At 35.6% G+C, this 27,067-nt stretch overlaps 1 long non-coding RNA gene across 1 annotated transcript in view; it reads left to right on the top strand.

The window, feature by feature from the left end:
- The window catches only part of LOC104869993, an 86,939-nt gene extending 61,970 nt beyond the window's left edge, over positions 1 to 24,969 (top strand). The window contains exons 2-3 of the long non-coding RNA XR_782428.1: positions 21,778 to 21,877; positions 24,883 to 24,969. This is a non-coding gene — a long non-coding RNA (uncharacterized LOC104869993). The remainder of the gene's footprint in view (positions 1 to 21,777; positions 21,878 to 24,882) is intronic.
- Positions 24,970 to 27,067: the final 2,098 nt, after the last annotated feature.

The following is a 27,067-nucleotide window of genomic DNA, read 5'->3' as shown; positions in this document are numbered from 1 at the left end:
TAGGAGTAGTGAGCTTAACCATTAAAATTTTTTTCTGGATATTAAGTTCTTTGAAATATAAAGCATAGTTAGAAGGCTGTTATTTCTTATCAGCCATGGTTCTTCTAGTAGTTTAATCCCTGCAGAATGTTAAGAGACAAGAGTTATGTATGATAGAAATGAAGATCAAGAGCCACACGTAGTACGTTAGTATGACAATCATGATGACATTTTCTTTGTAACAATGTCTATCTTAGTAAGGAACAATCTTTAAGTCAGACACCTCCATCTGATCACAAGACATTAAACGACAAGGAAAATTCTTATTTAATTCTTATTTGTTATCCTTTAGCAGGATGCTATCTAAAGAGAACATATATATATTGGCCTATAAATGTACCTTAGGAGTTCATAATGTCTAACCTCTAATTTTAGTGTGTGAAATTGTTTTGAGTGTTTGGTGACTGAGCATTCCTAAGGGTAGTGACACATATACCATACATCACATATGTTTTAAAGAAAACTATTATTTGATTGGTTATCTCATGCTGGCTCGACATGTGTCTCTTATCACAGGTAGCTGGAGTACAAGAAAGGCAGATACCTGAATCAAAATGATCATTACCATGAACAATATCCTAGAAGACTTGTATACCCAGAAGGCATGAGTACATACACCATGAAATGAGTATCAGTTACATGAAACCCTTTGTCTTTTAATTTTTTTTTGTATCAAGAGCATTTAAAATAAAACCTTCTTGTTTTCCAATAGAAAACAGCCGTTTAACCATGACCAGTGCATACATATCACAATAATATGTTTACCAACATATTTTTCACAAAGCTGTGAAAATTCTTGGGGTCCCCTTTGTGAAAAAAGTCTGGATAAATTTATTTTCCAGGCAGCCATTCCTTTATTTATCAAGGAGAGTCCTGTCCAGGAGTTTTCCTAAGACCAAGAGTTTTTAATTATTTTAATAAATTTTTAGATGGCCTATGACAGCCAGATCATAACAACACATTTTGACCAATGAAAGATTCCCGAGATATTATATATAAACAATATGTACTGTATTTGTAAATCCAGTTGATATTGTTTGGATCATCTTTCAATCTGGGGGGAGCATATCTTTAGTTACACTTATCTATGAGCCAACCCGAGTTACAGGCAAACATCTTTAAAAATCCAAAATGCCAAAAAAAAAAATAGCACAAACAAAACAGCTGTATGTGTTGTAACAAATTGGACAGACACACACACATAGGACCACTTTTTATAAACCAGAGTGCTCTCAGATGTTTTTGGCCAAGTTGAAATACAATAACTTCAATAATTTTTAGATTTATAATTAGACTAGTCATAGCTTTGTAGATCAGTTAACAGAGATCTCGTAATAAGAACAAAAGCAGTAAAAATCTTCTCTATACCTGTGAAATCAAAAACAGTTTTAAGATGGGCCCTAAGCTGACAGTTTATCTGACTGGAATTCCCAACTACGCAGGCTTTGAGAGTTTCAGGATCAAGCCTAGACCAATTTTCTATATGGCCCAGAAATAAGTGAAGCTCCGTTTTACTCTGGAAGCGTTCTAGGAAAGGGCAACTCACCATTCTGGAAGCTTTGTCTTGAAATCCAGCAGCCGCAGAGGAAGGGAAGCGCCTTGAACTAAATACTGTTGAGAACTGTGTTATTTTTCAGGGGCAGGGCAGTGGAGAAGGGGCAGGATGAGTGCCTTTAAGTTCGGCACAAGAACTAAATCTTACCCATCTCAGGTTTAGAAAGACATTGAAGATCAGGAGCTTTTTTTATGGTGGATCTGCAATCCTTAGCAAAACACATCTCTAGAGACAAAAGCTATGATTGACTCCAATTGTATTGCCAATCATAAAATTAAACCAATAATCAAAGAACCTGAATGGCTGCTTTTTTGCCTCCTGAAAGAGAATGAAAGTGTTCTAACTATATTGTTCAGGGCTTTTTTTAAAATATAATATCTTATTTATGACTTGAATACCCTACAGGTTGTTGAATAGCTCTCTGATCTTGTAGAAACATTCCCAAAGCTGTGTCTTACCTTTCATTAACATACAGACTGAAATGGTGTCCTGTTGCTTGGCACTTAACAGTGCTTATTTGAGCTTCTGGAATGTAGTCTGGGAACTAGGTTCCTAGTTTAAAATATGGCTGTCTTTTAGGTTTTTCTATAGGCTGCTAGATGGGTCACACAATTTGTTATATCTTGCTATTTAAAGGCAACAAAAGCCTGTAATTTGTAGAAATCTCCTTATGCTTTTAGGGTCTTAGGTTGTGGAGAGAAAATAATTTGTTTAATTCTTTTTTATCTTTATTAAGTTTTTGGTTTACTTCTTTCTTCCTCCAGTCTTTGGCTCCCCTTAGATATAATAAAGCCTAAGTATTTTACCTCAAGGCTGCAAAGTTTTGCCTTGGACCTAGAACATTATAAACCCTGTTAGAAAATTCATCAGAACACAGGTGTCTTGGCTAGAAAGCTTTTCTGAGGGGGCACATAGACCTGTACCATTTATATATTGCAGGGCTTACTTGGGAAAAACTATAGTATTCCCTTTTATCAAATCAGGATCTAAGGATGTCTTCATCTCTTTCTGGTAAATAGTTGATAATTTAAAATAATTGAAGGGCTTGGTTCTCATATTTCTTAGACCTTTAAGAATACATGCCTTAGGGCCAGGGATTTAGCTCAGCGGTTCGGTGGCCTGCCCTGCAAACACAAGGACCTGAATTCAATCCCTGGTACCAAACAAAAACAAACAAAACAAAACAAAACAAAAAAATGCCTGAAAATGTCTTCTATTTTAATCTCCTATCTGGTTGGCAGGCCAGTAGGTGTCTTGTATAGGAACTGCTTGTGTTCCAGTAGAAACCAGTTATTCCCCTGGCTACCTGTCTTTTGAGTTTCCAAAATTAAAATAATACTTGCTCTAAATGTAATACTACTTGTCACTTATTAAAATCCAATACTTGATTTAAGAGCAACATTATATCTTTCTAATCTAGACCATAGGTCTGAGTAAATTCTATAAAGACCTCAATGTACCTACCAGAGTCATCCAAAAACTCTATTAGGTTTCATTCAGTCTGTCTTAGATCACTGAGAAAAAGACACAAGAGCACATATAGTCCCATATCTGCAATTTACTTCCTGCAAGGGATATTGTCTTTGAGGGACCTGAACAACTTAGCTAAGGATGGATATAGCCTCATGGAGGTTTTAATTATGGCAGGCCTAGATACTCCATCCTCAGCAGTTGTCTTAGAAACTTTGTTCTCAGGTTCAAAAGGGCTAGGAGTAGCCTCAGACTTAGAGGTACTGGTTGTCTTAAGGGTGAGGTGGCTCTAAGTACATTTACACTTGAATGCAAGCAAGAATTACTTCTTAATATAAAGAAAATCTCTACTAAGATGACTTTGACCATTTCCTGTCTTTTACAGTACAATTTTAATCATGAGAGCATCATAGTACTTTCTCTGTGTACTTGGCTGTAGGAGGTAGGCACACCATATGCAGGTGTAGACATTTGAAAGGAGAGAGAGGTTCAGATATGAAGTTCCTAATCTAAAGCAAGAGCAACAAATGTGGGGTCCCATAAGTCTCTGCTTGATTCCTGTGTCCCTTAGGGCATCCCCCAAGGTTTATTCCACTCCAGGTCAGGTAGCTACCATCTGGAGAGAGACCCAGAAAATAAAACTGCAACGGACTATCTACCCTTTACCAGTGCATGTTCTTATCTTCCTCAGGTAACTCATATCTTTACTCCTGTAAGTACTCTCAAAGCACAAGTTATTTTTAGAAGAAAAAGAAATTCAAACCGCTGCTTTCTAGTTCCTTGAAAGAGAGAGAGGAAAATAGGGCACTTTTCCTGCAAAAGAGATCACCTCCAGAGATGCTAAATCAGCGAATCTGCCATAGGCCCTGGGGAAGAGAAAGCTCTGAGACATTTCTGTTGTCTATCCAGTCATTTAGGCAACTTTATTAGTAGCAAGACAAGGCTACTCCTTTAAGTCCATTTTAAATTAACCAAGTATTTGAAATTCGTAGGTCTTCCTAGCAACCACAGTCTACATAGTAAAGGGTCCTTTATCAACTTCTTATGTGCACACATGAAGGAAGAGAAAGGCTAACCAAAATAGTCCCACATTGTAGTTAGCATGAAAAAACAAATGCAAGTAACTGATTGCTATTTTTCTGTAGTGTAAGACAAAGCAGTTGTTGCAAGTTGTCTTAGTCTGACTTTCTTTCTGGAAGGAGTGGTATGACTATGAGGGTTTCTAAAATGAACTCCCAACAAGTTATAGAAAAGTTTAAGGGGAGTTTTTAACTCATTAGCAGAGAGAAAAAGTCCAAATTAAGTTCAAGCTGGCTAAACATCCAAAAAATCACCATATAACATTTTATAAGACCATAGTAAGTGTCCCAAATTCCATAACCTATCAGAAAAGGTGTTTTTTTCTCCCCTACACACATAAATGATGAAGACCACACACAGGAAGTGGGGAGAAGTTTCAGGTAGCTTTTAATCTTTGAAAAATTTGTTTTTTATGTTTGTCTAGAGGTCTGTCTTACTAGTAGTAGAGAAAGCAGTCCAAACCTGTAGCTCAACTCTTAATGAAGTCTTAAGAAAGGGCTCTGACAGCATCTTTTCAGATCACTCTGAGACAGAAGCTATCTGATGATCACTGACAGAGTTCGCCTTTCACCTCATGGAGGAGTCCAGTTAGGGCAAGGTGTGGAGATTTTCTGCTGATTACCCAGATGGGCTGTCAGGAGCTAGTTTATTCTGAGGGACCTTTGGGTATCTGCCAGAGAGTAGCCCTGGCCATGACCCCTCAGCTGTCACCTCAGTTTTCACTAGTCCCTTGAAATCTCTGAAAGGAATCTAACTGCCTATCTGGTCAACATTCCACTTGACATTGGCATCAGTGGAAGTTGGGATTCACCAGAGGGCGATTGGGGAAACGTGTTCTGCTTTGAGAGTGGCAACTGCCCTAAAGGCAATTACTAGCTAGCAGGACAGATAAAAGGCTGAACTGTCTTTATCTGAGACAGTTTCATAAGACACACATTTTTACAGCATTTTGAAGCAAGTGCAAATGCAACACATATAAAACAAGAATAAAATGTAATTTTAACAAAACAGTGCATAAGAAAAACAAGAAATTTATAAACATTTAAAACACACAACTTCAAATTAAGACACTTTTGAGACAAAAGTTGAAACAAAGGCCAGAATTTATAAAATAAATACCAGAATCTATGAAAAAAATGAGATCCTATGGAACAAGTTACAATCTATGAAGCAAAAGGACTGAAATTAGAACCTATGAAAGAAAACTCTTACCTCTGACCAGTAATCTTGGTGGAAGACTTCCAAAATGATATAGGGGGAAGAGATGTAACTCCCAAACCTGTGTGATATCAGATATGTGAGTTCATGTTCTCTAAAATTGAAGAATGAATTCTAGGAACAATGGAGGTTAAAAGTAGGAAAAATTTATTGAGGGAAAGAAAGCTTCTGTCTAAGAGACAGAAGGGGGGCCATAAAGTGGGTTGCTCTGCCAGTCTATTTCTTTTGATTGGTGAATTGAGACCATTAACATGGATGGTTATAACTGATATGTATTGACCTATGCTTGACATGAGTTTTTCTTTTTGTTGGATTCTTCCCCTTTGCATCTCATTTTTTGTTGTGCCTGATGGATTCATTCTGCTGGGCTTCCTGGGGTTGTGATCCTTATTGTGTTTTCCTTGGTATATTGTTTAAAAATTTTGGAGTGCTGGTTTAGTATTCATGAAGTTCCTAAGGTGCTCTTTGTCATGCAAAGACCTTATTTCTCCATCAATTTTGAAATATAATTTTGCAGAGTACATCAATCTGGGTTGGAGGTTGTTTTCCTTTAAGGCTTGAAATACATCAATTCATGCTCTTCTTGCCTTTTGGGTTTGTTGAGAAGTCTGTGATTCTGATGGACTTTCCTTTGTATGTGATTTGTTTCTTTTTTCTAACTGCTTGTAGAATTTTGTTCTTCTCTTGGGTTTCTGGATTCTTCTCTATTATATGCCTATGTGTAGATTTTTTAAAAATCATGGCTAGTTGGAGTCCAATAAGTCTCACTTATCTGTATGTTAAATTGTTTTTCCCTACCTGGGCAGTTTTCTGCCGTTACTTCTGTGAACAGTTTCTTTCTTTTATTTATTTTTTTTATATCTTCTGCACTCTCCTATTTCTTCATTGACTCCAATCAGTCTCATGTTATTCTTCTTTCAATCCTCTAGCAGCTCCTGGATTGATCTCTCATGGTACCTTATGATTTTTAGGAGATTTTTCTTTTCCTCATCACTATTTGCAATCCCATCTTCTATATCTGAAATTCTGTCCTCACATTGGCTTTTTCTGCTGTGTAAACTTTGAATGGAGTTTTTAATCTCTTGGAAATCTATTTGCTTTTTTTTTTGTACCGGGGATCAAATTTGAGACCTTGTGCTTGCGAGTCAGGTGGCAGAACCACTGAGCTAAATCCGCAGTCCAATAATAGAGAACTGTACAATTTTATTTACCCTCTTTCACACTTTGCTTTTTTGCGGGGGGGATACTGGGGCTTGAACTCGGGTCCTTGCGCTTGTGAGGCAGGTGATAAAACCACTGAGCTAAATCCCAAGCCCATGTTTGTATTTGTTTTATGGATTCCATTTGTTTTCTATGTTGGGTTTCCATCATGTTTCTCAGCTCCTCTTTTTTTTTTTTTAATCTCCATCTACCCTAGATTTATTATTTATTATCTAAAATTTATTATCTTGTACTATGGTTACAATCTCTGCTGTTATCTAAGAAATTACTTCTGATTTCATTTTTTTTTCCAGGTGCACTTCCATTGCTAGTTCAGGGAGTCCAGGTGGTTGAGTATCAGATTGTTCCATCTCATTTCTTTTTGGGATTGCCTTAGGTGATTTGGAAGTCTGGTTTTGGGACTTGTTTCCTCGTCTTCTCATTTCAATGGATATAGCCTGCTGTGCCTTTGTTGAGGGAATGTTTTTGCTCATGCAGTGATCTTTAATTCTCAGCAAGCCACTGAGCAGCCTTTACTCTGCTGCTCCCCAGTACACCAATTCCTGAGTTTAGAATGGTAGCCTTCTATTTATTTATTTATTTTTTTTTTTTTATTGAGTTTATTGGTACATTTAGGGATACAGTACAGTTACATTCATTGTTGGGATCATGTACCTTAGAATGGTAGCCTTCTATTTATTTATTTATTTTTTTTTTTTTATTGAGTTTATTGGTACATTTAGGGATACAGTACAGTTACATTCATTGTTGGGATCATGTACCTTAGAATGGTAGCCTTCTATATCCCTGAGCTGACCTCTTGTCTGGGTGGGCTTCTGGCTGGGGCCTGTGCACACTTGGAATGGTATCTAGGTGTGCCTCTCGCTGGGCCCTATATGTAGCTATTGTCTGAGTTTGTGGGAGGCTTTGGCTGAGGGCTGTGTATCCCAGTTCCTGTTGTCTGTAGAGGCTTCTCTCTAGGGTCTCCAGGCACTTATTGGTGGTATCAGGGCAAGCCTCGGGCTGTTGCTTGTGTGTCTGTGTAGTTCTTTTCCAGGTGAGCCCTTGGCTGTGGCCAATGACATGGTGGGACTCTGGATGAAGCTTGCATGCCTGTGCAGCTCTTTTCTATGTAGGCTGTGGCTTGGGCTTGTGTGCCTGCCCCTCTGGGTTTGGGCCCTCGCTGGGACCTGCCTGCAGCTGCGCCACTCTGGTCCACACAGCTGCTCCCCAGGATGTGCACACACTTACTGATGGTATGGTGGAACTCTGGAAGACCATCCTTTGATTTTTAATCTTTGAGTATCTTTGTGAATTTAATTTTTTATGTATGCTGCATATTACGGGGTTTTATTTCTTAAACCATTCTGCCAATCTGTGTTTTTTGATTGGAGAATTGAATTCATTCACTTTGAAATTTATTACTGAGAGTTATTGAATTACTTCTGTCATTGCATTGTTTTCCTGTTTTTGATTTCTTCAGTTTTGTTCTCTTTTTGCTTAATTGCTTCTCCCACCAGGTTCATTCATTCTTTTTTACTTATTAACATTGTCTCTTTCTAGGATATCCTTGAGAAATTTTTTGTATTGCTGTTGTCATGGTCATGAATTTCTTGAGTTGTTCCTTGTTGTGGAAATAACTTATTTCTCCATCAGGTTTAAAGGAGAGGTTTGCAGGATCCATAGATCGGGTTGGAAGTCTGACCTTTAAGGTTTATGTAGAGAAATCTGCTGCAATTCTAATGGGTTTACCTCTGTGTGATTTGCTACATTACTCTAACAGCTTTTTACCTTTTGTCCCTGTGATGGACTTCTGGAATTTTGAGTATAATGTGGCACCAAGAGATTCTCTTTTGGTCATGGCTATTTGATGTTCTATATCGCTCATAAAACTATATGTTTATTTCCTTCCTTATATTTGGGAGGTTTTGTGCCATTATTTCTGTGAACAGCTTTTTTAAAATACCATTTCTGTTGATTGTCAAATCCATGGAAATTCACCTGAACCTGGCCCCTGCTCATGGGGTTGGGGCCAGAGTCATTTAGCTTAATGATGCCCTGGGTGTCTCTTGACTTCCTGACCATTGTCATCTTCCATGGCTGTCCCTGACCCCATCACTGTGGCAGTTTAACACTGAGAACCCTGAGATGAAGCCTACTTGCATCTGCTCTTGAGTCCCAGTTTAGGGTTGGCCTTCCCTACAAAAAACTCCATCCAACCACTCTATTCAGAGGATATTGCAGAACCTTGGACTAGAGTCATTCACCAGCTGTTGTAGTGCATGGCATCTCTGCTTTGTTCCACTGTTGTATTTCCTCCTGAAGTCCTCTGCAGTTGCCCACTTTCACCATGTATCTGTAGATTCGAAATCTCACTAATGAACATAGATGCAAAAATCCTTAATATGATACTGGCAAATGGTATGCAGAAGATCAAGAAGATCATACACCATGACCAAGTGGGATTCATCCTAGGGATGTAGGGATGGTTCAACATACGGAAATCAAAAAATACACTATTTTAATAGAGCCAAGGACAAATATCTGTTTTCCTTTCTCAAAGTCCATGAACTAGGAGCTGGGGACAAAGTATAGATCGCCCCTTCCTTTTTCTGCCTTGAGGTCTCTGCACTTCTCCGTGGCTTCAATTTTCTTGCCAGAGCCTTCTTGGGTCTCAGGAATCTACCTCCCTCCTTCTTTTCTCCCTCAAGTTTCTGGATTCTGAATCTTGGAGAGGCTGATTTGTTCCTGCCTACTGCTCCACCTTCTTCCCATTGCTACACTTGAGCCATTTTTCTGTATACATATAATGAGTCTTGTAGGTTTCTGGATTTTCTAGGCCTCTGTCCAAAGTGTATCAGCAAAAAGAAAATTCAAGAAATAAATCATTTATGTCATTTCTTGAGTTCTGTGGTCTTTAGCCAGTTTTTTACATATTTTCAGAGGTTTTTGTTTCTTTTATATGTAATGTCTAAAGTATTGGCTTTTGACACATTTGACATGTTAAAAGTTAAAACTTTCCTTTCACATATTCAGTCTAAACAATTCTCCACATTTGGAGAGCTATATGACTAAAGAAACATCTGAAATTTTAATAATACTGAAGAAGAAAGTCTCATTATTCACTATTGAAATTTAAATACTATTATGCCTCTATTTCAATATGCATTGAGAGTTACTGTAACTGTAACTCTTAACAAGAAATTTTCTTTGAGCAGACACTTACTGGTAAAAATGAAATAGAAACACAAACACATTTCTCATAAGATTTTAAAATAAAAAGTGTTTCAAGTTTTGTTTGCAAAAACTTTGTGAGATACACTGGGACTTTGAAATGAAAATATGCTCTAGTCTCCCATCATAATTGTTTAGGAAAGTACTGTGACTTTCACTGCTCTTATGTATGTAGCATTATTTTTTCCTCAGCAGAACAGCTTTTCTTTCATCTGTGATACATTTCTTCAAATCATTTTAAATCTATGTGAGTTCTGGTTACTTATTTTTATTTTGTATCTCCAAGGTACTACATTCTCATGATATATTGTACCTGAAAGAATTAGGCAAATAATAGCAGATAGTGACCAAGACTTCTCTTTATGGTTTTAGTGTTATGAGTTAGGTCTTATTACCTCTTTTTATTATATATTTGTGGTTAATATTTAGATAGCTTTAGTGAACAGTTCTAGGCTTAAGATGAAAAAAGAGAATTCAGAAATTCATGATAGATTCATGTGTAGAAATAATCAAGTGTAAGGTATCTTCATCTCACCAAGGCAGTGTGTTTGTGGATTTGGATTGACATTGGCCATGGAAGGGTAAGCTCAGAAAAATAACTTTCAGTTACTCTAGTGCTAGCTGGACTTCCCAAAGTCACTTTAATTTCACAGTGTTACCATTTCCAAACTTGAATCTCTCAAAATAATCATGTACATCCCCAAAAAACAAAAGTATATTGCTTCTCTTTTTGTGTTTGTTTCTGCATAACTCAGAAGAGGCTGGCATGTGATTGAGAAGGAGAGAGTCTATGGAAGGTGTTCATAGTAGCATCAGCAACTTCAAACCGGGTATTTTCTGGACTTCTTGGTCATTTTTTTTCTTTCAAAGCTAATAAAATATGTAATGAAAAGGAATTTGGGCACAAACACTTGGTATTCATTTCTTGTGTGAAGTGGAAAACATGTTAAATATTTTGATGGTTATACATAAGGAAATAATTTCTTTCTCTACTTCCATGCCCATGAAAAAATGTACTTTGTAAAATTTTATTCAAGAAGAATGGGAGTTTAATTATTGCAAATACAACACATAGGAATGCTCCTCAATGAAGTAATAAGCAGAATAAATGTTATAATTTCTCACATAATTATATTATAGGAAAAACTCAGATATGTACTTTTTCCCCAACTAAATTTGTTATAAAGACAGTGTGAATGGTAACGAATAAGATGTTTAACAATGACATTCTGGACTATTTTTTAAATAACCGTTTACCAAAAATGAAAAGAAAAAGAAAAACGGTGTCAATGTGACAATCTTGCCATGGTCAAAAGCAAGTGCTTTGAAGTCAACTCCCTGGAAGTCAGTGCTATTCCTCAGGCACTGGCTTCTTTAACCTTGAAAGCATCAGTGTAACCACACTGAATCCAGATACATCATCTGTATAAAACAAGGAAAATAGTATTTTCTGCTTCACAAGGTGGTTGTAAGAATTAGTTTAAAAAATGCATTTTAATAATTCCAGTTATTAAATTCTCTCCTGCAAAAGCATTCAGTTATCTATAAAATACTTATTAACTTTATATTATTTCTACAGCTATACACAATAATCTCAAAAGAAGTTCAAATTCAAAATACATTGAATAAAGGCTATTTTGAGTTTTAAGACAGAAAGGTTGTAGTAATTGATTTTACTGAATGTAATGTGCATATTAAATCTTTATTTAAGAATTGACTTACAGGTAGGGATGCTCATTAAATTGGTTATAAGTAAATTGTAACAGAAGATATACCTCAGTTATCTTGCATTTAGTAGCATGAGACAGCACGTTTGCATTATGCTTTGCAAACTGTTTAGATGGCTAAACCACCAACAAAAAAAGCATAAAATGGTGAAAATTGTGTCACTAACTAGAACAAGAGAAGGGCACTTGTTTACACTGTAACAACTGAAACCAAAACACAGAACTGACTTGTTCAATTTTGCTGGATTGGTACACGTTGGGTAGTTCAGTTTTTTATCACTGCTCATCCACAGATGGCAAAGTGTCAAGATCATTGATTTTGAGCCTTACAAATAGATCTTTGTAATTAAGCAAATGCACAAATACAGAATCTGCAAACATTGAGAATCAGCTTTGTTTAGTTGTCTGTTGAGGTGGGGATCTTACTCTTTGGAAACAAAATAATTTCTCACACAATTACTTCAAGTATATCATTTTATACCATTTCATTTGGTTTATCAGTGTTTATTTCCATAAAAATCACTATATTCACATGTGAAATTTTTTCTCTTATTTTGTCAAATGTAACATTTTGCCTTTTTTAAGAGTATAATTTTGTAATGGAGGAGAGACATATATAGTCATCTAGCTACCAGCAAAATCAAGATATGAAACAGTTACCAGACTTCAAAGTTTCCCACATTTTCATTTATAATCACCCTCTATCCTAACCCTGGCCTCTGACAATGGATTTGATGCCTGTCTGTACAGCTTTGCCCTTTCCAGAGCATCGTATAAATGGAATCACACAATGTGACCCAAGCCTGAAGTCTGTTTGCTTTCACTTAGTTTACTCACTTGAGATTCATCCACAGTGTTATGTATATCAGTAATTGGCTGCTTTTCTTGTTTTTGTTGAATGGTATTTCATTGTATGGATGGACACAATTTGTTTATTCATTCTTCACATGGAGGAAATTTGATTGTTTTCAAGTTTTAGTGATTATAAGCAATGTTGTTTGAATATTAATGGGAAGATTGTGTGAATGTATGCTTTCATTTTTCTAGGGAAAAGATTGCTGGTCACATGATATATTAGTTTTATCAGAAACAGGCAAATTGTTCCCCAACGGGTAAATTATCATTATTATTATATTTCTACCAGCAGTGCAGAGTTCCAGTTGCTGTAAATACATCTCTGTCAACACTTAATATAGCCTGGTTTTTTGGCTGTTTTGGTTTATTAATTTTAACATTCAAATACACATGTTTTGGATTCAATTTGCACTTCCCTAATAGTTGTTGAGCTTGAGAATTTTTTAATATGCTTCTTTGCCATTGATACATCTTTTGCGGACTGTCTGGACCTTTAGAACACATTCGTCCTACTGGGTTCCCATCTTGCTTTGGGCCAATCCCTTCTTACTATTTTCATACTCCTCCCTTTCAGAATAGAAATGTTGCCTGTCTTGCCATTATCTTGACAATATATAACTTTCTTTTTGATATTTATAGTTGAAGGCTCAGAGAAGACTGTAGACTGGGAAATTGAGCCAAAGACTGAGAATTTAAGTAACTTTTGGAGAAGGAATGAATGCATTTTGTGTTTGAGAACAACATGATCTCATGTGGAAAGTGAAAGGCTGAATACTATAATTTGGATGTCGTATGTCCCATAAATAGCTATGTATTAAAGGATTGGTTCCCAGGATGGCACTGTTGGGAGAAGGCGGGACTTTTCAGAGATTGGACCTAGTGGTAAGTCCTTAGGTAAGGGAGGATGTGAATTGTGGGACCCCAGTGTCTGCCTTTACTCTTTCTGCTTCCTGGTTCATAATGAAAACATTTTCTCTCTGTGTACTTCTATCAAGTTGTGCCACCTTAGCCAGTAGTTCATTTCCTGGAGCCATTGAAAATTGGACCAGAACCTCTCAAACTGTGAGCCAAATAACCATTGTCTGTAAGTCAGTTGCCTCATGTATTCTGTTCTATTAACAGGAAACCAATTGATTTAAGTAATCAGCTACTTTTCTCCTTTGTAAATGACCTGAAAAGTATTATTTTCCCTTAAAATTATGGAAGAGTTTGTACAGAAGTGGTATTATTTACTTACGCTTTTGGTGGAAGTTGGGGATGAAAGATTATGGACCTGGCTTTCTATTTTTGGAAGTTTTAAAATAAAAATTAAATTACTTAAAAGTTTTGATTTGGACTCTATGATTGTGATTCTAATTTTATTTCTGTTACTGATATTTTGTAGTTTTTCCATCAGATATTTTCCAAAAAATCTGCTAGTAATTTATCAATATTATCGATCACATAGAAACAAGAATTTTTTAATTTTCTTTGACTTTTCTTTATAAACAATGAACGAGTTTTACTAGATCGATGAATTTTTGCTGTGAGTTATAGCTACATAATTAGCAAAATATATAATTATCATAGTTATATGTAATTATATATGGTATAATTAATTTAATATGTAATTATATAATTCTTGCAATTATCTTAATTATTTCCTTATTTCTGCTGATTTTAGGTTTGATTTTCTTTTTTTTTAAATGTGTCTGTAGGTGTCAGGTTAGATCATTGATTTTTAGATCTTTATTTTCTTAGTGTGTTTAGTGCTATATATTTCCATTTAAACACTACTTTAATCCCACAGATCCTTTTCACTCAAGTTTTCTTTTCTTAATTCTTTGACACATAGGCTATTTAGAAGTATATTATTTATTTTCCAAATATTTAGAGATTTTTTTAGTTGTCTGTTAGTGATTTCTAATGTAATTTCATTGTGCTCAGATAATGCATTTGTCCCATCAACTATTAAAAGAAGGCCATTTAACTAATTTACTATAATTGTTGTTTGTCCTTATCTTCTTAATTGTGTCACATAGTGTATTGCATATTTTAAAATTATATTTTGGAGATCTATTATGAAACGTGTATACACTTAGGATTGTTATATTCTCTTGATGAATTGGCCTCTATGCTGAAGTTATCCTAATTTTTCTTGGAAATTTTATCTACTTGGAAATTATTTTTCTGATATTAATAGGTATACTGTAGGTTTTTAAAATTTATTTTGAAGTTAAAATTACTCTTACAGGCTTGATACATATTTTCAGTCTTTTAAATGTTAAGCTATTTGTTTGCTTAGATTTTTAAGTAGATTCTTGTATAGGCAGCATACAATGTTATTTTATACATCTGGCATTCTAGCATTCTAGTCTTTAAACTGGGTTATTTAGAGCCTTCATATTTAAAATGACTATCATGTTAATAGTGTTTAAAACTACCATTTGTTATTTCTTTTTCATACACCTCCTTTATTCTTTGTTTCTTCGTATTCATTTTTCCTGCCTCTTTTAGAATTAGCTATTTTAAAAATAATTTTTAACTTAACTGTTATTTTATTGTCTACAACATTTTGTTTGGCTTTTAGTGGTTGTCATAGTGTTATAGTACTGACATTTAACTTGTCACAGTCTACTATTATGCAGTATTATATCACATCTTATACAATATAAAGATGTGATAGTGTAATTTTACTTTTCCTATAATTTGAACTATTACAGTTAATTTTCCTTCTATATCTGTTCTAAATTTTAGAATATATTATTATTATTATTATTATTTTATTTCGACTAGTCAATTATATTTTAAAAATAAGTTTATTGGGGCCTATATTATATATTGTAAAACTGATATATTTCAGATACACAAACAAGGATTTTGACTTTCTTTAAGTGGTGCAACTGTCAAGATAAATCAACTTTAGGATATTTTTGTTCTTTCAATAATATCACCTGTGATGATTTATAGCGAATTTCTGTTCACCTAGAGATAAGAGAGAAGAAAGGTCCTTTTCAGGATGTGACAGTCCAGACGACCCAGGGCCTGAATGGGGAGTAGAAGGCCACAAGGTGTTACAGACCAAGCCTTGCACGCTTTTCTCCTTAATGCATTTCTTATTCCTGTTTTTAGAATGACCCTTTAGAAATTAATGGTACCATTTTAATATCACTTCATTTGAAAATTGGTGCTTTTATGTGGTGACCTCAGTGTGTAACTAAATTATTAATAAAATTATTGACACTCCTCCTTCTTTCTTCTTTTCCACTTTTCCTTTTGTTCTTTCTTTTCTTTCTTACCAGCCTTCCAGGCTAAGTTGATACTTAATGTACTTTTTTCCAAATCTGATATCTGAAAAAGATAGTGAATTTAAAATTGAAGAATAAATGAGTTTCGATTACTCGTCATGAATTTCAGCTTGTTTTATATCATTTTCAAATTCAATTAAAAGTGATCAATCAAGTTACATCTTGCTATTTGGAATATATGTAGGAATGAAAAGGCTGCACATGCTGTTGACTGCCAGGCTTTGTGTTTGTTCTGATACTCATTCTTGATGTCATCAAGAGTTCTAACAAAAAAATTAATAAATTCTGAAAATGCCATTCTAGACAGTACAGAAACATAGAGTAAATACTTACAAATTAGTCATATGGAAAAAATTCTTTTTTCTCCATTAATTTAAATTTAATTTATTCCATGTCATTCCATTTTTCTTTGTAATTTCTCTGTTGATGATCTTTTCTCTTGTCCTCTGACTCACAAGGCAATTTCTTTAGCTCTGTTTTGGAAACAAAATTGGACTTTGAATTACAAGTCTCCTCTTTATGGGATCCTCTTCAATACCCTCCTTTCGTCAGAAAAACTCTGAATTTCTCAGTAAATATAATAACTTTGGTGTAGTTTTTAGCTCCCTTCAGCCTTCTGCCTTTAGTCTCATTGCCAGTCTTTTTAACATCCTTGACTTCATAATTTCTTGCTACCTCTCATCTTGTAAAATCTATTGTAATTATGCACCGTGTTTTCCATCACATCTTAAAATGGCTTAGGTTAAATATCTCAACATATGAATTTATCTTCTTCAGCAACAAATTCCTGTTCTGTCATCAAGTGCTACTTGTAGCAGTCCCACAAAGGAGACCTGTCTCCATTTCCTTGGACGCAGAAGTAGTGAATTCTCCGGAGGATGTGCTTGGTGGACACACTGAATCAAGAGATGTGTACTTTTCACTCTCTAGATATTTCACTTTGTAGATGTTTTAGATTGTTCTTTACAATAGCACTGATCAACTCTTCTCCCGTCTTACATTCTTTTCAGAATTCTTAATATTTATTTGTTTGATGGTTGTAAAAGTCATGTCTTTATAATTTTCATCTTTGTGCATTTGTATTGGTCATTTATTCTTCTTTAATATTCATTCTCATGTTTTTCTTTGGGAAATTTCATTTTTTATAGATTTGTGAGATTTTAGCACATATATTATGAATACACATGTATTATGAATTTTATCCAAAATTTTATGAATAGTCTCTATGTAGACAAAATTCTTTTTAAAAATATATTTTGTCAAATGGAGTCATGTTTATCAATCCTGTCTTTTGTGATTTGTCTAAGAAATGTTTTTGTATATTCCCATCATAAGAATAGTCTCCTATTTTTTTCTAAATGCCTTAGGTTTGTTTTATGTTTGGACCTTTATGCAATATAAAATTACAGGGGAATATCTTTATATTTTTATATGACATGAATTTCTAATTTCTTTAATAGTGATGAGAAATAACACCACTATAATATTTATTTATTTATTTTTCTTTTTAATTGAGTTTATTGGTACATTTTAGGGATACAGTACAGTTACATTCATTGTTAGGATCTTGTACCTCTACATGACAGGTCTTGGTTCTCATTTTTTTTCCCTTGTCCCTGTCCTCCCTTCACCCCTCCTCCCCTCCCCATTTACAAACACTTTATTTCCATCTTTTCATTTTCTCACATTTTTTCTTTTCCCTTATTCCTCTTCCCCTACCCTTCCCAATTTCCCTATTCCTTTAGCCCTTTTCTTCCTATTTCACATTGTTAATTATCTCATTAGGATCTTGTGTACTATTATAGTTTTTCACACCAGAGAAACTATTCGGTATTTACACATGTGTGACTTATTTATTTCACTTAGGAGTATATCCTTAATATGTATCCACTTTCCAATGAGTGAATCTAATTTCTCATTTTTATGGCAGAGTAGTATTCCATTCTACACATCTTCTTTATCCAGTTTCCAACTGATAGGCAAATGGGCTGTTTCCAAGTTTTAGCTATTACAAAATGTGCCGCTATAAACATAGGTGCACATATATCACTCTGGTATGATTCTTTTAATTCTTTTGGAAAGATACCCAGCAGAGGGATGGCTGGGTCAAGTGGAACCTCTAAACCTAGTTCTTTAAGGTATCTCCATAGTGGTTGTACCAGTCTGCACTCCCACCAACAATGGAGGAGGGTTCCTTTCTCCCCACAACCCCGCCAACATTTGTTGTCGCTTGATTTCTTGATAGCATCCATTCTTTGTGGGTGAGGTGGAATCCCAGTGTTGTTTTCTTCTGCATCTCTCAAATGATCAGTGACCATCACTATAGTATTTAAAATTGTTATATATTTCCTTTATTTTATTCCGTTGATCTATTTGTTCAGCTTAGTAGCAATACCACTCCCAAACTTATTTTTCTTCCTTATAATTATTTAGTTATTCTTGATTTAATTTTGGAGTTTATAATTCACGATCAATTATTTGCATATAAAATTGGTGCTTTTATGTGGTGACCTCAGTGTGTAACTAAATTATTAATAAAATTATTGACACTCCTCCTTCTTTCTTCTTTTCCACTTTTCCTTTTGTTCTTTCTTTTCTTTCTTACCAGCCTTCCAGGCTAAGTTGATACTTAATGTACTTTTTTCCAAATCTGATATCTGAAAAAGATAGTGAATTTAAAATTGAAGAATAAATGAGTTTCGATTACTCGTCATGAATTTCAGCTTGTTTTATATCATTTTCAAATTCAATTAAAAGTGATCAATCAAGTTACATCTTGCTATTTGGAATATATGTAGGAATGAAAAGGCTGCACATGCTGTTGACTGCCAGGCTTTGTGTTTGTTCTGATACTCATTCTTGATGTCATCAAGAGTTCTAACAAAAAAATTAATAAATTCTGAAAATGCCATTCTAGACAGTACAGAAACATAGAGTAAATACTTACAAATTAGTCATATGGAAAAAATTCTTTTTTCTCCATTAATTTAAATTTAATTTATTCCATGTCATTCCATTTTTCTTTGTAATTTCTCTGTTGATGATCTTTTCTCTTGTCCTCTGACTCACAAGGCAATTTCTTTAGCTCTGTTTTGGAAACAAAATTGGACTTTGAATTACAAGTCTCCTCTTTATGGGATCCTCTTCAATACCCTCCTTTCGTCAGAAAAACTCTGAATTTCTCAGTAAATATAATAACTTTGGTGTAGTTTTTAGCTCCCTTCAGCCTTCTGCCTTTAGTCTCATTGCCAGTCTTTTTAACATCCTTGACTTCATAATTTCTTGCTACCTCTCATCTTGTAAAATCTATTGTAATTATGCACCGTGTTTTCCATCACATCTTAAAATGGCTTAGGTTAAATATCTCAACATATGAATTTATCTTCTTCAGCAACAAATTCCTGTTCTGTCATCAAGTGCTACTTGTAGCAGTCCCACAAAGGAGACCTGTCTCCATTTCCTTGGACGCAGAAGTAGTGAATTCTCCGGAGGATGTGCTTGGTGGACACACTGAATCAAGAGATGTGTACTTTTCACTCTCTAGATATTTCACTTTGTAGATGTTTTAGATTGTTCTTTACAATAGCACTGATCAACTCTTCTCCCGTCTTACATTCTTTTCAGAATTCTTAATATTTATTTGTTTGATGGTTGTAAAAGTCATGTCTTTATAATTTTCATCTTTGTGCATTTGTATTGGTCATTTATTCTTCTTTAATATTCATTCTCATGTTTTTCTTTGGGAAATTTCATTTTTTATAGATTTGTGAGATTTTAGCACATATATTATGAATACACATGTATTATGAATTTTATCCAAAATTTTATGAATAGTCTCTATGTAGACAAAATTCTTTTTAAAAATATATTTTGTCAAATGGAGTCATGTTTATCAATCCTGTCTTTTGTGATTTGTCTAAGAAATGTTTTTGTATATTCCCATCATAAGAATAGTCTCCTATTTTTTTCTAAATGCCTTAGGTTTGTTTTATGTTTGGACCTTTATGCAATATAAAATTACAGGGGAATATCTTTATATTTTTATATGACATGAATTTCTAATTTCTTTAATAGTGATGAGAAATAACACCACTATAATATTTATTTATTTATTTTTCTTTTTAATTGAGTTTATTGGTACATTTTAGGGATACAGTACAGTTACATTCATTGTTAGGATCTTGTACCTCTACATGACAGGTCTTGGTTCTCATTTTTTTTCCCTTGTCCCTGTCCTCCCTTCACCCCTCCTCCCCTCCCCATTTACAAACACTTTATTTCCATCTTTTCATTTTCTCACATTTTTTCTTTTCCCTTATTCCTCTTCCCCTACCCTTCCCAATTTCCCTATTCCTTTAGCCCTTTTCTTCCTATTTCACATTGTTAATTATCTCATTAGGATCTTGTGTACTATTATAGTTTTTCACACCAGAGAAACTATTCGGTATTTACACATGTGTGACTTATTTATTTCACTTAGGAGTATATCCTTAATATGTATCCACTTTCCAATGAGTGAATCTAATTTCTCATTTTTATGGCAGAGTAGTATTCCATTCTACACATCTTCTTTATCCAGTTTCCAACTGATAGGCAAATGGGCTGTTTCCAAGTTTTAGCTATTACAAAATGTGCCGCTATAAACATAGGTGCACATATATCACTCTGGTATGATTCTTTTAATTCTTTTGGAAAGATACCCAGCAGAGGGATGGCTGGGTCAAGTGGAACCTCTAAACCTAGTTCTTTAAGGTATCTCCATAGTGGTTGTACCAGTCTGCACTCCCACCAACAATGGAGGAGGGTTCCTTTCTCCCCACAACCCCGCCAACATTTGTTGTCGCTTGATTTCTTGATAGCATCCATTCTTTGTGGGTGAGGTGGAATCCCAGTGTTGTTTTCTTCTGCATCTCTCAAATGATCAGTGACCATCACTATAGTATTTAAAATTGTTATATATTTCCTTTATTTTATTCCGTTGATCTATTTGTTCAGCTTAGTAGCAATACCACTCCCAAACTTATTTTTCTTCCTTATAATTATTTAGTTATTCTTGATTTAATTTTGGAGTTTATAATTCACGATCAATTATTTGCATATAGATTTTGTTAATTTGGGAGATTTGATACCATTATGATATTATTTATCCATGTTATTTGTAATTATGTAGTTCTTGCTTTGTTAATTAACAGTACAGTTGATTAATTTCATTCCATCAAGATATTCCCTTTTATGCCAGACATTCTTCTAAGTATCACTGAGAAAATGAAGCTTACATTCTATCACATAAAATATTATGTAAATAATTTATGTAGTATGTAAAATGATATTCAATTCTGAGGGAAAATGGAAAACTAAATCATTTGTAGAGATCAGAATGGCAGAAGTCCTGTGGCAAAGGCAATACATTTCAGTTTAAATAGGGTATTCAGAACATATGACAAAAGACATAGGAAGCAATACTTGAAGGCGTTAAAAGAAGATTTTCTATGGTTCTATGGTTCGGATATTTGTCTTAGTCACTTCCTCATTGCTGGGATGAAATACCCAACATCTACAACTTAAAGGAAGACAGGCTTAGTTTGGCTCACAGTTTCACAGGTTTCACCCAGAGTTGGCTGGTACAAGCAGAAGAGGAATGGTGGAGGATAGCTGCTCACAGCATAGTGGCCAGGTGTCAGAGAAGAGAGGGGCTGCAGAGGATGACAGGCCCTTCTGGGTCATGCCCCAGTGAATTGCGTCTTCCAACCAGGCCCCACCTTTCAGCAACACATTCAGTTACTGAACTCATCAATGGATAAACCCGCTGATGAGTACAGTCCCTATGGTCCAGTCACCCTCCACAACTGAGCATAACGATGCTTTGGGGAGAAATTCCAAATCCAAACTATAACAGTATCCTCCTAAGGCTCGGGTGTTGGAAGCTTGTTTCCAGGGTGGTGATGCTGAGAGGTGAGGGGAACGTTGACAGTGGGGCCTGGAAGGAGTTTATTTGTTGATGGTCGCCGTCCTCAGAGGAGTGTAAGGTAACTTTTGTGGAACTATGAATTAGTTTTCATTAAAAAAGTTGTCATAAAAGAAAGATCTACTTTCTCATTTCCTATCTTTCCAGATGACCACCTCCTCACGTGTTACCACCGTGGTGTCATCTCCTGTGAACTTTCGCCAGAGATGAGCCAAGACAAATGCAGTGTCCTTCAATTTCTACAACTGTAAGCTAAATAAACACCTTTTCTTTCTGATATTTCATGATAGTAACAGAAAATAAACTAAACACAAAATTGTGGGATAAATCAATAGCTAGGGCAATGTTTCTTATGGGTTCCTGCCTGAGGTATTCCAGGATACCAAGGAAGTTTGGTAAAAAGCACAAGAGGTGAGTAAAGAGTTATGGAAGTAATGGGGGCTGTATCATAGGTGGTCTTATGAGCTCCTGAAGAACTTTGCTTTTGTCTTAGGAGGTCTGAAGAGTTTTACGAGCCTTGGTACACAGAAATCTTATAATCTGTCTGGCTGATGTATTAAGAATGGACCAAGGGATATAAAATGAGAAGCACTTGGGCCAGTAAGAAGGCTGTTGAAGAATATAAGTGAGATGGTGATGGGTGAAATCAGGAAGATGGTGGAAATGACAGATGGATTTTAGATATTTTGAAGGCAGAGTCATAGGGATGTCTTTAAAGTATATCTTACAAGTTATAAGTAAAATAAGGAGTCAGAAGGGTGATAGAATGTTTGGCTTAAATGAAATTGCAATTAATTAACACATGGAAGGCTTCAGGGGGTAGCAAATACTAGTTTTTGACTTACTGTTTTTTTGGTAAATACCAGACTTCTTTGTGGGTTTTTGGCAAGAACATATACGTATAAATATGGAATTTAAGAGAGAGAATCGTGGTCTGCAGGAATAAATTCAGATTGTTCTCATATAGACTGTACTAATAAAGATAGTGAATGTGTAGAGAAAAGAGGATGGTCGAAAGAATGGACCAGCCAAAGATACAAAGGAGGAACAACCAGTGTGCATCAAAAGAAACAAAAATAAAGTGGTGAGTGAGATATATTGAAAAAGAAAGAGTGGTCATTTGCATTAAGTGCTTCATTAGGTCAACTCAAATGAGGGCTGAAATCTAGCTATTGGATTGGGTCCAAAGATTGGTCATCTTTGAAAAAAAGAAGTTCATGCAGATTAGTGATGGAGAAAATCTGTTTAGAGCGTGTTGAAGAGAATACTTTAGGAAAGACATGGAGCACAGCAAATCTGAGAGTCTCATAAAACAAATGCCTGGGGAGTTGAAAAGAAAATTGAGTAAAGCTTTAAAAAATAGCAGAGTAGATACCAGTAGCAAAATACATTCTCTCTAGATCCTGGAATTGAAATATCTGGAAAATATCAACTTAGAAAAGAGGGAAAAAATAAAGAAGTGTGTATCTGAGAATTGGTGGGAAGATAATAAGAAAACTAAAACTATAGAGAAGGTGGAGAAATGAAGCACAACCCAAAGAAAAAGATGAAGTCTGAAAAGCTCACCCACTCCCAGGGATGGGGACTTGTCTCTGCTGACACAAGGTAAGACCAGAGAAGGTCAGCAGCTCCAGGGAGAAACAAAGGACGGGGCCCCAGAGAAATCCCACTGCTGTTGTGAACTGCCTCACACTGTGAGGTTTTACTCTAAAATAGGAGACTTGTTCTGCATTGCGGGCTAGAGTTGGGGAAGAAATCCAGTTCAGCACTGACTTGAGAGGGTGAATCAGGAGCCATATTGGGAAGGGGTTAATTATTTAAAGCTGAGGCAAAGAACAACTACACTGTAGAGTTTTTGTTGTGCTATGACAGTGACTGTGTGGGGAGATGTTACAAGAGACAGTCATGGACAGGGCCCAAAGTAAACATAGATCCCTTGACCCCTCACGCCAGGAAGTTCACTGGGGTCCTATCCTCTGGAAGGTAGGTGAGTTGTGTGTGGCTTTCAGAGGGGAAGCATCTAAAAGTGCTAGCATTAAGTTCAGTGGTCTACTTTGACCTTCACTGTTACATGTATCCAGCAGAGAACTCAGTGGTCTGTTTGATTTCCCCATTACCAGTGTGAGCAGAGATAAGACTCAGCTTGAACAAGCCTGGAGTGTATGAACGCAAGGGCCTCTGGAGCAGGGGCACCTCACAAACACAGGCTATGAGGGGAAGGAAGCTGTGGCTTGGTGGGTGTAGAGGAACGTGGAAATTGCAATTTCCAAGGTGACTTCAGCATTATGGAAGAAATCTTTGACTAACCATGCCTAGTGGGAAAGTCAGGGATGAATCCAGCATTCACACACAAAAAATATGAGTGTGAAAGCAAAATAGGTCATTTTTTTTCTTTCTTCAAAGATTTGTCTGGGACTTTGGCTTTTTTCTTCTTGTACTTTTCCTTTTTTTCCTATTTTTCTTTAATTTGCTTTCACCTTTTCTTTTATCTTCTCTTACTTTTATAAAATTCTAAGGACTTTTGCTTACTCTGAGAAAAGATCATTTGTCTCACTTTTCTCTCCTCCTTCTAATCTCTTCTTTGTTTTTCACGTTTTATTTCTTGTATTCTCCCATTCTACATTCACTCCGCCTTTACCAGTATTTCTTTTTTTTTTTGGTACTGGGAACCTTGCACTTGGGAAGCAGGCGGTGAAACTACTGAGTTAAATCCCTGGCCCTGACCAGTATTTCTATTAAGCTTTATTAATCTTTTGATATTTAATTAAGGTTATGCTATTATTGCTAAATGCCTTTCTATTTTTAGTCTTGGCATAGTTGTTGCATTTAGTAGCTATTTACTGTACATCAGTATTAGGTTTGTCTTTATTTCTAAATTGTAATTATAGCTTACTTTTTATGGTTAAGGGTCGTACTACGATAGCTTCTGTTGGTTGTTATGGCATGGAAATATCCAGCCTGTCTTTGACTTTACTACTGGTGCAAATTTTATTGCTATTGCCGGGTGGCTATTAGTTTTTACAGTATACCAATATCTGGTTTGTCCTTGCATCTTTGACAATATACTGTGATTCGCTTCTGCAGAACTGGGTGCTGGGCTGATTACACTGCACCGTCCCCTCCCAAATTAACAAAGGTTGTCAGGTATTGGAACAGAGGTAAAGTCCTATAGTTAGCTATGCCCAGAGGAAACCACTGAAAATCAGACATAAATAAAGGGACCTCTAGACTAACATCTTTTTCCCATTATAGTTGAACTGCAAACCTCTACACAAGGAAAAGTAAAATAGAAACATCAGAAGACAAGGCAATAAAATGTCCCCAAAACTACCACCTCCCCCAAAGCTGACTGATGGAGCATCAAAATGGAGGTAATAAAATGCCAAACAATTGAATTGTACCAAACAATACAAGAAGAGACAAAAGTAGTTTAATAAGGTTCTCACCAATCTCAAAGAAGATGTAACTGAACAGATATTGAACGTAATAAGTCATCAGTGAGCATATAGATGACACTAAAAGCTGGCTGAGCTACACAACATGAAGGAGCATTTATCAAAGAATCACCCAGAAGATAAAAAGTTCTATCAAAAGCATGAGCAGCAGAAGCGAGCAGTGTGAAGTGAGAGTGTTAGAACCGGAAGATAAGCCTGATAAAAGACAACACATACTCAAAGATACCTTAAAAGACAAACATAAAAAGGGGTCAAATAACTGCTAAATGACACAAAGAAGGCTAACCTATTATTAATTAGAATTAGTGAAAAATCAGAAGACAGCACAAATGGCACAAAATACTGTTGATAGAATTGTTGTAGACCAGGGTATGTGACGAATAATTGGGTGCCATACTGTGCCCCATGGTCCCGAGGCTGATGTGATCTACTTTGGGAAAAAGAAAAGCACACAGAGGGCTGGAGATTTAGCTCAGTGGTTTGGTGGCCTGCCTTGCAAACACAAGGACCCGAGTTCAATCCCCGGTACCAAAAAAAAAAAAAAAAAAGAAGAAAAAGAAAAGCACACAGAGGGCTGGAGATTTAGCTCAGTGGTTTGGTGGCCTGCCTTGCAAACACAAGGACCCGAGTTCAATCCCCGGTACCAAAAAAAAAAAAAAAAAAGAAGAAAAAGAAAAGCACACAGAGGGCTGGAGATTTAGCTCAGTGGTTTGGTGGCCTGCCTTGCAAACACAAGGACCCGAGTTCAATCCCCGGTACCAAAAAAAAAAAAAAAAAAAGAAGAAAAAGAAAAGCACACAGAAAGCTGCATACTTTCTGGCTCTGTGTAGGGATGCTTGTAATCACAGTACTCTCATGGCAGGATAACATCTGCTCAGGACAACGTGAAGAATACATCCTAAATAGGACACGTGTAAATACCGAATAGTTTCTCTTGTGTGAAAAACTAAAAGGGTAAATAAGTTTCAAATGGTATAATTGATAAAGTGAAATAGGTCTAATGGTATAGCGGAAGTGGGAAGCAGAGGGAAGGGAAAGGAAGGAAAAGAAAAAACACAAGAAAAGGGAAAAATGGAAACAAACAAAGTCTTTGTAAATAGAGAAGATGGAGTGGGTGAAGGAGGGCAGGGGAATGGGGAAAAATAAGAACCAAGATACATCATGTAAAAGTGCAAGATTCCAATGATGAATGTAACTGTACTGTATACCTAAAAAGTACCAATAAACTTAAAAAAAAAAAAAAGAACACAGCATCCAAGTAGAGGGAAGAACCTATTCCCTATTACTAGCTGTACATTCACTACTGCTGCTGCTGTTTCATGAAAGTACACTACTCCTACCCCGGAACTTCCTACTTACTAATAAAAATGGGTCTACCAGAGAGATTGTTTAAAGTGTCCACTAGAGGCAAATCTCCTCCTGGTCCCCCTAAACTTTAAAATTTAAACCTATCTTTCTTTATTACTTGTCGATCTCCTGACAGGAGGTCTGATCAGCTCCTGTAACAGAAATAGTAGTACAAAATTTTCCAAATATGGGAAAGAAATTAGCAGAGATAAGTAAGGCATATAGAGACTCAGAGAGCCATCATTAGAGTTTGCCATACCAAAATGTATACAAAAATACAAAAATGTTTGCCAAAAATACAAAAATGTATACAAAAATACAAAAATGTTTGCCATACCAAAATGTATACAAAAATACAAAAAAAGTTTACAAAAATTCAGTGTTACATTTATTAATTCGCATATGCTGACCCATACCTACATCCCTGGTATAAATCCTACTAGGTCATGGTGTATGGTCTCTTTGGTGATTTGCTGCATTCTGTTTGCTAGAATTTTATTGAGGATTTTCACATCTATGTTCATTAGGGAGATTGGCTTGTCGTTCTCTTTTTTGGTTGGATACTTCTCTGTTTTTTGTATCAGGGTAATTATTTTTTCTTTTTTTCTTTTCTTTTTTTTTTTTTTTTTTTTTTT

This window comes from Fukomys damarensis, unplaced genomic scaffold, assembly GCF_012274545.1.
Source record: "Fukomys damarensis isolate Sample0158 unplaced genomic scaffold, DMR_v1.0_HiC HiC_scaffold_11, whole genome shotgun sequence".
NCBI lineage: Eukaryota > Metazoa > Chordata > Mammalia > Rodentia > Bathyergidae > Fukomys > Fukomys damarensis.
This window is presented reverse-complemented; position numbering and strand designations above follow the sequence as displayed.